Source organism: Leopardus geoffroyi, chromosome C3, assembly GCF_018350155.1.
Source record: "Leopardus geoffroyi isolate Oge1 chromosome C3, O.geoffroyi_Oge1_pat1.0, whole genome shotgun sequence".
Taxonomy (NCBI): domain Eukaryota; kingdom Metazoa; phylum Chordata; class Mammalia; order Carnivora; family Felidae; genus Leopardus; species Leopardus geoffroyi.
In genome coordinates, this window is record NC_059338.1 from 43,252,678 (window position 1) to 43,263,165 (window position 10,488).

General features: G+C 39.3%; 1 long non-coding RNA gene across 1 annotated transcript in view; it reads left to right on the forward strand.

Annotated features, from left to right (window-relative positions):
• LOC123584922 overlaps positions 1 to 8,289 on the forward strand; it is a 22,768-nt gene extending 14,479 nt beyond the window's left edge. Inside the window, exons 2-3 of the long non-coding RNA XR_006705783.1 lie at positions 4,595 to 4,879; positions 8,031 to 8,289. This is a non-coding gene — a long non-coding RNA (uncharacterized LOC123584922). The remainder of the gene's footprint in view (positions 1 to 4,594; positions 4,880 to 8,030) is intronic.
• The last annotated feature ends 2,199 nt before the right edge of the window (positions 8,290 to 10,488 follow it).

Below are 10,488 nucleotides of genomic sequence, written 5' to 3' on the forward strand. Positions count from 1 at the left end.
TGTTGAACTTAGTTGTCTTGTCTAAGTCTCCTTTAATCTGAAAAAGCTTCTGAGACTTTTTTTTCTTTTTCATGACATTGACGAATTTGAAGAGTATAGGCCAGTTATTTTGTTTCCTGTTCTAAATTTAGATTTGCCTAATGGTTTGTGCATGATTAGATTCGGTTATACATTTTTGGCGAGAATATGACATAAATGAAGTTGTGTCCTCAGTGAATCACATCAGGAGATTGTCAATTCTTTTAAGTTTTCCAATCTAATGGACATGAAATGGAATTGCATTTTATTTTGCATTTTCTTGATGGATCATGACACTGAGCATCTTTTCCTATGTTTACTGGCCATTTGAGTTTCTTCTTTTAGAATTGGTTTTTCATAATCTTTTGTCTATTTTTCTTTGATTCAGATGTTATTTGAGAGTAATGTGTCATAGATGTCCTTCCAAACTGTCACTTGTGTTTTATATTTAGTTATGCTTTGCTTTGCAGATCTTTAAAATTTTAATGTAGTCTAATTCTACCATGTTTTCCTTTACGATTCCTTTGGTGTCTTGTTAAAATAAATTCTCTCCTATGCTGTAAACATCTCTTATGGTTACTTCTTATAGTTTTTAACATTTTATTAACATTTATGTTAAATATAATACAATATAATATAATAAATATATAATGACTTTATTACTCCAAAATTACTTATTGTATCACATGTCTTACTAACTAGTTAGGCTGCCCCTTTCTGTTTTTTTGTCCACCCCCCCAAAATTATTTTGATTGTTTGTGGGCCTTTAAAGTCCATAGCATTCATATTGGGGTTTTAATTGGGAACCCATTGATTTTGTGAATTAAGTTACAGATAATTTAATCTTTATGATATTGAGTTCTTCCAACTATGAACATGAATCTGATATATCTTGTTTTCAGTCAGGTTCTACATTATGTTGTTTGATAACATTTTATAATTTTCCCCATGAGTCCTGCTAATCTTTTATTGGATTTTATTCCCAGAGATCACAGTGGTTTTATTGCTAATGTGCATGTTACCTATTTTTTGTTACATTTTAAATTGATTATTGCTGGTGTATAAAAATCTATTGATTTTGGAGGCACCTGAGTGGTGCAATTGGGTAAGTGTCCAACTTCAGCTCAGGTTATGATCTCACGGTTTATGAATTCAAACCCCTCCTTTGGGCTCTCTGCTCTCAGTGCAGATCCCATTTTGAATTTTCTGTCTCCCTTTCTCTCTGCCCCTCCCCCACTCATTCACACACACTCTGTCTCTAAAATAAATAAGTATTTTTTAAAAAAAATTATTGATTTTTATAGGTTAATCTTGTGTTTAGTTCCAATGGTTTGTCAATTTTTTAGACTTTTTTGTAGACAGATATATCATCTACAAATAAAGACAATTTGTCTCTTCTTTTCAAATTTTTGTACTTCTTTTTTTCTTTTTCTTTGACAGGATCAGATAGGATCCTTTGAAAGGATCAGATAGGGTCTTTGAAAGGATCAGATAGGTCCTAAGTACAGTGTTAAATAGTAGTTAGTCATAGGAAGAGGCCTCCTTGTCTTGTTCCTGACTTTAGAGAGTTTCACCATTGTGATGTCAGTTGTAGGTTTTTGTTAGGTAGCTGTAGCAGACATTTTTGGTCTAGTATCACATCCCCTCCATCTCTAATTTTAGCTGCATCTATAATGAACATAGTTGACTTATTCTAACAGCATCTTACTTCAAGTGTATGCCGTGTGTCTCTGGTGACTTTTTCCCCCTTTATGGCCTCTCTGCGGGCCTTTCCAGAAACCACAGGAGCCCACTCAGTCCTTGTGGGCTGTACATTCTAGAAGTGCTGGGCTAGGAGTGTTAATGCTCCTGGGGTCGCCCCTCAATCAATTGTGAATGGGAGCTCATAGATAGATGCCCCAGCTCCTAGCCTTTCCTTTGTCTGATGGACCACTCCTTTCATGCTCCTCGGGGCCTCGGTGATATAAATATTGAGACCTTGCTGCTTATAACAGCAGTCTTTAAAACACACCCTTATATTGACTTACTTTCCTTGCTTGTGTCATTCTCCTGAAACCTCACCGCTGCTTCCTGGGGTCATCTCCCAAATAAAGCACTTAGTACTTTGGTCCTTGTCTTAAGCTATTTTCAAGGAATTTCAAAGTATCTTTTTATTTCATAGTTTCTAAGAGCTTCTATCATGAATTTCTAGTGTATTTTATTGAATATGCTTTCCATCATATCTGTTAAGATGATCCTACATTTCTTTCAGTTTAATCAGTTAATGTGGCTAATTACTTCAATAAAATGTCTTGATGTTGAAACATCTTTTTTTTTTTTTTTATTTTTTTTTTTCAACGTTTATTTATTTTTGGGACAGAGAGAGACAGAGCATGAACGGGGGAGGGGCAGAGAGAGAGGGAGACACAGAATCGGAAACAGGCTCCAGGCTCTGAGCCATCAGCCCAGAGCCCAACGCGGGGCTCGAACTCACGGACCGCGAGATCGTGACCTGGCTGAAGTCGGACGCTTAACCGACTGCGCCACCCAGGCGCCCCGAAACATTTTTTTTGAGGGAGGGGTGGGTTAAGCCCTTCTCAGTCATGATGTGTTTTTTTATTTTTTGGGTTTGGTTTCTGTGTGTGTGCATGTGTGATTTTGTTGTGTTTTTTTAAGTTTTATTTTAATTCCAGTTAGTTAACATACAGTGTTACACTAGTTTCAGGTGCACAATATAGTGATGTCACACTTCCATTCAACACTCTGAGCTGGTCACAACAAGTGCATCATCACTTGTCATCAGGGAAATACAAATCAAAACTACAATGAGATACCACCTAATACCTGTCAGAATGGCTAAAATAAAAAACACAAGAAACAACAGGCGTTGGCGAGGATGTGGAGAAAAAGGAAACTACATGAACTATTGGTGGAAATGCAAACTGATGCAGTCATTCTGGAAAACAGTGTGGAGATTCCTCAAAAAGCTAGAAATAGAGCTACCCTATGACCTAGCAATTGCACTATTTGGCATTTACTTAGAGAATACAAAAACACTCATTCAAAGGGATAAGTTGACCCCTATGTATATAGCAGCATTATTTACAATAGCCACGATACAGAAGCATCTCAGGTGTCCATCAAGTGATGAATGGATAAAGAAGATATATATAGAGATAGATATATACAATGAAATATTTTCAGCCATAAAAAAATAATGAAGTCATGCCACTTGCATGATGTATTTGGTTTTGATTGTTCATTTGTTGACTTTTGGATTTTCATTTTTCATGCTGGGTTTGATATGCTAATATTTACTTAGGATTTTTGTATTTACATTTATAAGTGAGATATGGCCATAATTTTCTTTTTGTTGTCCTAATGCAGTCTTGTTATAAAGTTCCCTTCTCTCTTTGTTCTTCTCTAGGGTGGCTTATATTAGAAAAGGATTGTGTTCTTTGAAGATTCAGTGAATTTCGTTTATTTTTAAATTTTTTTAAATATAATTTATTGTCAAGCTGGCTAACATACAGTGTATACAGTGTGCTCTTGGTTTTGGGGGTAGATTCCTGTGATTCATCGCTTACATACAACACCCAGTGCTCATCCCAACAAGTGCCCTCCTTAATGCCCATCAGTGAATTTAGTTTAAAACCACATAAGTCTAAGGTTTGTGGTTTTTTGTTTTTTGGTTTTTTTTTTTTTTTTTAGGTTTAGAGGAAAAGATTTTCAACAATAGATTTTTTTTTTACTGGTTATTGCCTTATTTAAATTTTTAGCTTTTTGATGCCACTTTGATGATGTATATATAGTCTTATGGAAAGTTTTCCATTTCATTTAAGTTTTTAAATTTGTGGGCAAATGTAATTTATTGAAATGTTTATTCTATTCTAGTTTTCAAGTTTTCTACTGTAAATACAATTTTGTCCTTTTAATTTCTAGTATTTTTGTGTTCTCCCTCCTTTTCCCTTTATCAGTTACTAGTGTTTTCTCTTTTTGATTAGTGTATTCAAAGGACCAGCTTCTGGTTGTGATTCTTTAGTCGTTTGTTTTCTATATTATTTATTTATTTCTATCTTGACTACATCCTTGTTGAGAGGCTGTATCTGGTTCTATCTGCTATTCTAGGTACAAAGCTTTAGATAAGCCATCTCACAGGTTGGGATCACATTTTCTTCCAGCCCTGCTCCACTATTTACTTCACTTACACATAAGTTGAGAATTAGACTCCCAGCCACATCAGCCAATTCTCTGACCCAGAACCCAACAGGTGTACATTATTAGCCCCAATTACTGCATTGTTTCCATTCAGTTATGGTCCATGAGGATTTTAATCTAGCTTCTGAGCACAGCTGTATTTTAATTGTTCTTCCTTTCTTGTATTTTATTTATCATTGCGTTGCCATGTATTTTGGGAGTGGTGGTTAAATTGTAAATTCACAGAACCATCTTGACTGAGAGTCAGGCAATCATTTTTCTAATTCTTTGTAGAATTAGAAAGTATTTTAACTGTTTAGAAAAACAGAAATAATTTTATAGTTCCAAGAGTAAATTTTAACTATTTCTGTGAATAAAAGTTATCCTTTTTTTGCCTTAGAATTTTTAAAAGATAAAATGAAGCTGTATCAAATCTGTTCAGAAAGTATGTAAGACCAGAGGACCAGAACTTCAATAAAAAGCCAAGAATAGGTGCCCAGTGGCCCCAGGATGGGTATGGAGGTAGCATGGCAGTTAAGAGATGCCCAGGACACAGAGAAATCATATTCAGAGGAATACCTCCTGAGCCAGCAGAAGATGCACCAGAAATCCAGCCTCCATCTGGAAGTTCAAGCAGAGTCTTTGCCACTTTCCAAGATTGGCTGTCTCTCTGCGGATCCCTCAGGTAGGCAAGTGCTTCCGGTGGAACTCAGGAAACTGATGAAACTGACTACCACTCACAAAGGGAAACCACTGTAGGAGCCTCTGTCACTTGTGGTTCCCAGTCTGACTTATAGCATGGGGACTTAGAACCACCATCCTCTGGGCACTCGGAAAACTTCAGAAAATCCTATGGAGGATGATGAAAATATTATCCATATTGATTCATCTGATGAAAACCTAGAACCAATCTCTGGAAAATATTGCTCTTAGCAACATAAAAACTGCAGGAAATCTTTTCAGGACTTTGGGAGCACATAAAGAATCATGTAGTAGAACATTCCTATTGCTGCCCCCTCTTGGAGCCAGGAACCCTCGCGGGCTGCCAACCTACACCTGCACAAGTTGATTCATTCTAGGGACCAGCCTATAAGTGCCCTGAATGTGATAAAGGTTTCATCTTCACAGATGTGTGGAGGCAATGGTGTAATGTACACGACATGGTGTGTGCTAATATGGCTGTGGGAAATGGTGTCTTGAAAAAGTCCTGCTACACTGCATCAGAACCATCACAGTTCAGATGGGTGAAATACAGGAAAAGAGGACTTCATATTATACATTTGTCCTGTTTGTTGCAGTGATTTTGCAAACCAAACCCTCTATCTAAACATATCTAAACCCTCTATCCAAACATGATCCATCGACAGGTCAAGCCATACAAGTGCCAAGAATGGCCTTTGTTCATTTGGTCAGGTTAAAAAGTCACCAACAGGAGCACCTGGGCAGCTCAGTCAGTTAAGTGTCCAACTCTTGATTTTGGTTCAGGTCATAATCTGACAGTTGAGATCAAGCCCCATGTCAGGCTCTGCACCGACAGTGTGGAGTCTGCTTGGGATTCTCTCTCTCCCTCTCTCTCTCTCTCCCAAAATCAATGAATAAACATTAAAAAAAAAAAAAGACACCAGCAAACACACTCTGGAGAGCACTCCCTCTACTGTGATGAGTATGGAGGGACCTTCACGAGGCTGGCATACCTTCGGCCCCATCAGCGGATTCCTAGTGGAGAGAAACCATATTCCTGTGCTTGTTGTGGCCATTCTTTCACTGAGTCAGTGCTCTGAGGAGGCAGGAACAGCTTCCTAAGGTGGAGGAATCCTGGTGGCAGGGACAGATAAGTTTATTATCACCTTTTGTTTTTATCTCCATTAAGATCTATTAACTAAATCAAGGTTTCTAATATGGTCGCTAACTTAGACCAGATTTTTTTCCCAGACTCTCTCCCTTCATGGATGGCTCAAAATAAATCTAAGAATGTGGTTTATTTTCCCCTTGGAAATGCTATGGTCATTTCTAGCAGGAGTAAAGTAGGTATTTTCAGGTGCAGAGAACACTGTTATTAATGACTGAGAATTGAGTTTTTACAGTTAGCAGACTCCTTATCAAGAAGCCTGGCCCTTTTCATAATTTGGTGTCTTGCTTGGTACTTTCAGGACTAGTCTTTACTGGAGTTTTCCATTATGGTAATCTCTCTGCTGTTTGCATGCTGTTTGGGATGCAAATGTAGTCTCTTTCCTTGAGTATCTTGGTAATTTGGTTTATTTTTGCCATTAATTGTTGCATTTTTTTTCCAAAATAAAATATTTTCTTAAAATTTTTGACAGTATTTATTTGGGTGAACTTCAAACTATAGGTACAAATTTTATGCATTCAAGGAGTAATGTTACCTTTTGAGAGAGAATATGACCCATATTAGTAATGAACTTCCCATATTAGTAAGTAGTGAATTCACTTATGTATTTTAAGAAATCCACTCACCCCTTAGGAGTATGTGTTGTCTTAGTCATCTTCTGTTTTTTTTTTTTTTTCCTTTTTAAAAATCATCAAAAAGAGAATATTTGGTTGAGCTTACTTTGTAAGTCTGTTATGGTCCTTTCCTATTGTAACTGACTTAAGCTCCTGGGTTAGGGTGCTGGACACACATTTGGAAATGGAATCAATCTAATAAAGATTCTTAAATTCAAGCCAATTGTTGGGCTTTACAAAGTCTATGGTCTCCTGAAGTCCAAAGGAAAACATCAGTGATGTGGATTATTTTGATAGGATTCATATCTTATTGGATTCTCAAGGAGCCTGTGATTCAAGAAAAGGTTCAGAACTACTTTACAAAATTTATGGAGTGACTTTCAGCCTCATTCACTCTGATTTTATCATTGTCTTTTGTTCTTTATGAATTCTCTCAGAACTGATGTATCATTACGAAAGCACCATCTTTAATATACCTCTAATGAATGTCTTCTTTTACATTTATGATTGTATTGGCATTAACTTCTTTTGCATGATGTATAAGATTTTTTGAAATTTTGATGAAACTTGCACGCTAAAATTGCAAACTTGTTTTTGCTTTACATCTTTACGCAGTTAATAACTGGTGATGGTAGAAAACAAGCTAAAATAAGCAATATGGTGATGGAACAACTTGAAAGCATAGGTAAATAGTTTCATTGAAATGGAAAGGGGAATTATGAATGGCTCTTAGGAGACAGAAATGGCTCTGAGTTGAGAATTTTAAATGTACTCTTAAAGCCATTTTATCAGGATAAAAAGAAAATATAAACATTTCCATTGTAATATCTGTTCTAAGCATTATTTAAGTCTACCATAATTTCTGAAATTAATAGATCCCATTAAAGTGATGATCTTTAGCAAGTGTAACAGATAGAAATCAAATCGCATAAAAATGAAAAAGAAGATCTAGTAGAATGGAAAGAGCTCTGGGCTGCCATTAAGGGCTGTGCAATTTCCAGCTTCCTCGCTCGCAAAATAGTGATTTCTAAGGTCCAGTGCAGTTCCAAAATTTCTTTGCTTAAGTGACAGGATGAATTCTATTTCCACTGTGCTTTCAGCTACCTGAAGTGACATAAGTGATTATTATTTAATATTCATGGTTGCAAGAGGGTCTGGATACTATTTGTTTCGCAGTAGTACGGTAAACTGAACAACAGCCACCAGCAGTGTCTGGAGATAGTACTTGCAGATGCTAATCCTTGGAAACTGTAAATGTTACCTCTTAAAAAAAGGGGGCAGGTGGGTTGGCAGATGCAATAAAGGATTTTGAGATGGAGAGATTTCCTGGATTGTGTGGGTGAACTCTAAATGCCATCATAGTGTCCTTACAGGAGACAGGCACAGAGAGATTTGACACAGACAGAAAAGAAGACAGTACGAACATGGAGACAAGAGACTGGAATGATACAGCCACAAGACAAGGGATGCTGGCAGCCACCAGAAGCCAGAAGAGAGAAGGAACCGAGTCTCTCCTAGAGCTTCTGGAGAGAGCTTGGCCCTGCCCATATCTTGATTTTAGCACAGTGATACTGATTGCAGACTTCTGGCTTCCAAAACACTGAGAAAATAAATTTCTGTTGTTGTGAGATACTTAGGTTATGGTACTTTGTTACATAGCCAAAAGAAACTAATACAAGTGGCTCACACACACATATGCAGACATCCAGGCGTTATGATTGTGGACCTAATTATATGGGGGAAGATAGATGCATACCGACTGCATTTCTGTGTTGTCTGTTTAGAGTTATACAAATCCCAGGCTGATGGAGAATTATTAAACATATGTTTCCAGATGTACGTCTTATGATTGCAGAAGTATCAGGGAGGTGCCTCTCCCAACTATCCCCCTCCATTGATGCCTAAAGTCCCTTTTTTTAGGATACACCTTTTGCAGTCTCAAAATGGAAAAACTAGGTATGTATGTATTTATTTCCTACCACTTTCCTTTCAGGAACGTGAATTGAGGAGGACCAAATAGGGGCTTCAGTTGCCTCACATATGCATCTACATTACCCTCTCATTCAACTCCTCTCCCTCATTGGCCCCCTTGGTCCTTAAAGACAGGAATTCAAAGGTGAGAGTGAAAAGGAGAAATGGGGAACTGCCAACTGCAGAAGGCTGAGGGCAGGGCAGTGGGAACAAATGGGGTTTAGGCGAAGAGACAGTATTTATAGCAGAAGGAGCACTAACTTCCCAGTGAGCCAAGGGAGGAAGCTGGGTTTGGCCTCAGTTCCACACTCTGCCCCCACTTTGAGGTGGAGGCAGTACAGCTAGGCAGATCTGAACAGATGTTCTGCTTCTATGCTTACTAGCTAGGGAATCTTGGATACATTGCTTATGCTTTCCACAACTTTGTTTTCTTATCTGAAAAGTGGGGATAACAACACTACTTTCCTAGGACTGTGTTGTAGATGCTACAGAATTAGAGATTTCTCCACTTACTAGGGAAGACCATGTTTTAGTTCATTTTTCTCCATGGATTAGGAATTGCAGTATTCCCCCAAAAAAGGTAATCAAAAGGGTTTCATTGTTTTGTGTGTCTCGCATCCATGAAATACAGCCAGACCAACACTAAACCATCCTACACACCTAGAAAACTGATTGGAGGATTAACACAACAATCTGCACAACCTGAACCACAGAATTCAGCAGGTACGCGGTGCGGAGAGGTGAACTTGGGGAACGAAAAGGAGCAGGAAGGGAGGTGTTTTTGCGAGCGGAGAGAGGACAGAGACTGGGGGCGGGGGAGAATACAGGAAAAGCGCCCCACCTCCAAAAGCAACTGGAACAGCCGCAGGGACTAAGCTAAAAAGGGAGAAATGAGAAAGGAGAGGGTTTAAATTCCATTAAGACTGTTAACAAGGGGAGCGCAAAGGCTGCAACTCCGCAGCTCCATACCTGGCGGTGCTCTGGTGGGAAGGGCGAATCCCCAGGAGCAGAGTGGGGTCCGGGTGGTTCTCGGGCCACACGGGTAGAAGCGGTTCCACTGCTGGAAGGACATTTGGTAGAGACTGTTGAAGCCACCTGGTCCCAGCAGACTCCGGAAGGTGGCCACATTTGCTGGTGCTGGAACAAGGTCATTAAGAGTGAACTCTGATGCCAGATGTGTGTTGTGATTTTCCATAATCCCTGAAACGCTGCTGCTACACTATCTTGTGAACGTTTTCTGGGGCGGGTGGCACCCGGCCGCAGTCTTGAGGCAGCAGCAGCAGCAGGGTCCAGCAAGCGTTCCTGGGTGCGGCCAGCATTTGGCCATTGCTCCGTGAGACCCTCCCGCAGAGGGGCGGAACGGGTCAAAGCCGCAGTCCTTCAGAAGTAAGGGGCTGGGGAAAACAGCCGCATCTGAGACAGAACTCGGAAGAGAGGTGCTGCCTGGGGCCTGGTCACAGAGAGTGAAGAAGCGGGGAGTGGACCAGAGCTGAAGACCCAGGATGGGTGCGTGACTGCTGATCCGGGAGAACAGACTGGGTAACTGGATGGTGCCATTTTCACCGCTCCTGCACAGGTGCATATGCACTTACAAGTGCCACAAGGATCCACCCCAGTAGGCTAGTAGTGCCATCTAGTGGGGAGCTGAGCTGTTACACTGAGCCCCGCCCAACTGGGCCAACCTCGTTCTTCAAAAACACAAGTCTCACAGCCTGCTTAGTTTATGGACCAAAAAGCGCTTCATAGTCTGACTTCTAGGGGAAAATGAAGTAATTTCAGTCCTACTTCAATCTGTTAGCAGGTCCATCGATTCAATTTTCTTTCTTTCTTTTTTTCCTTTTACATTTCTTTTCTTTTTCT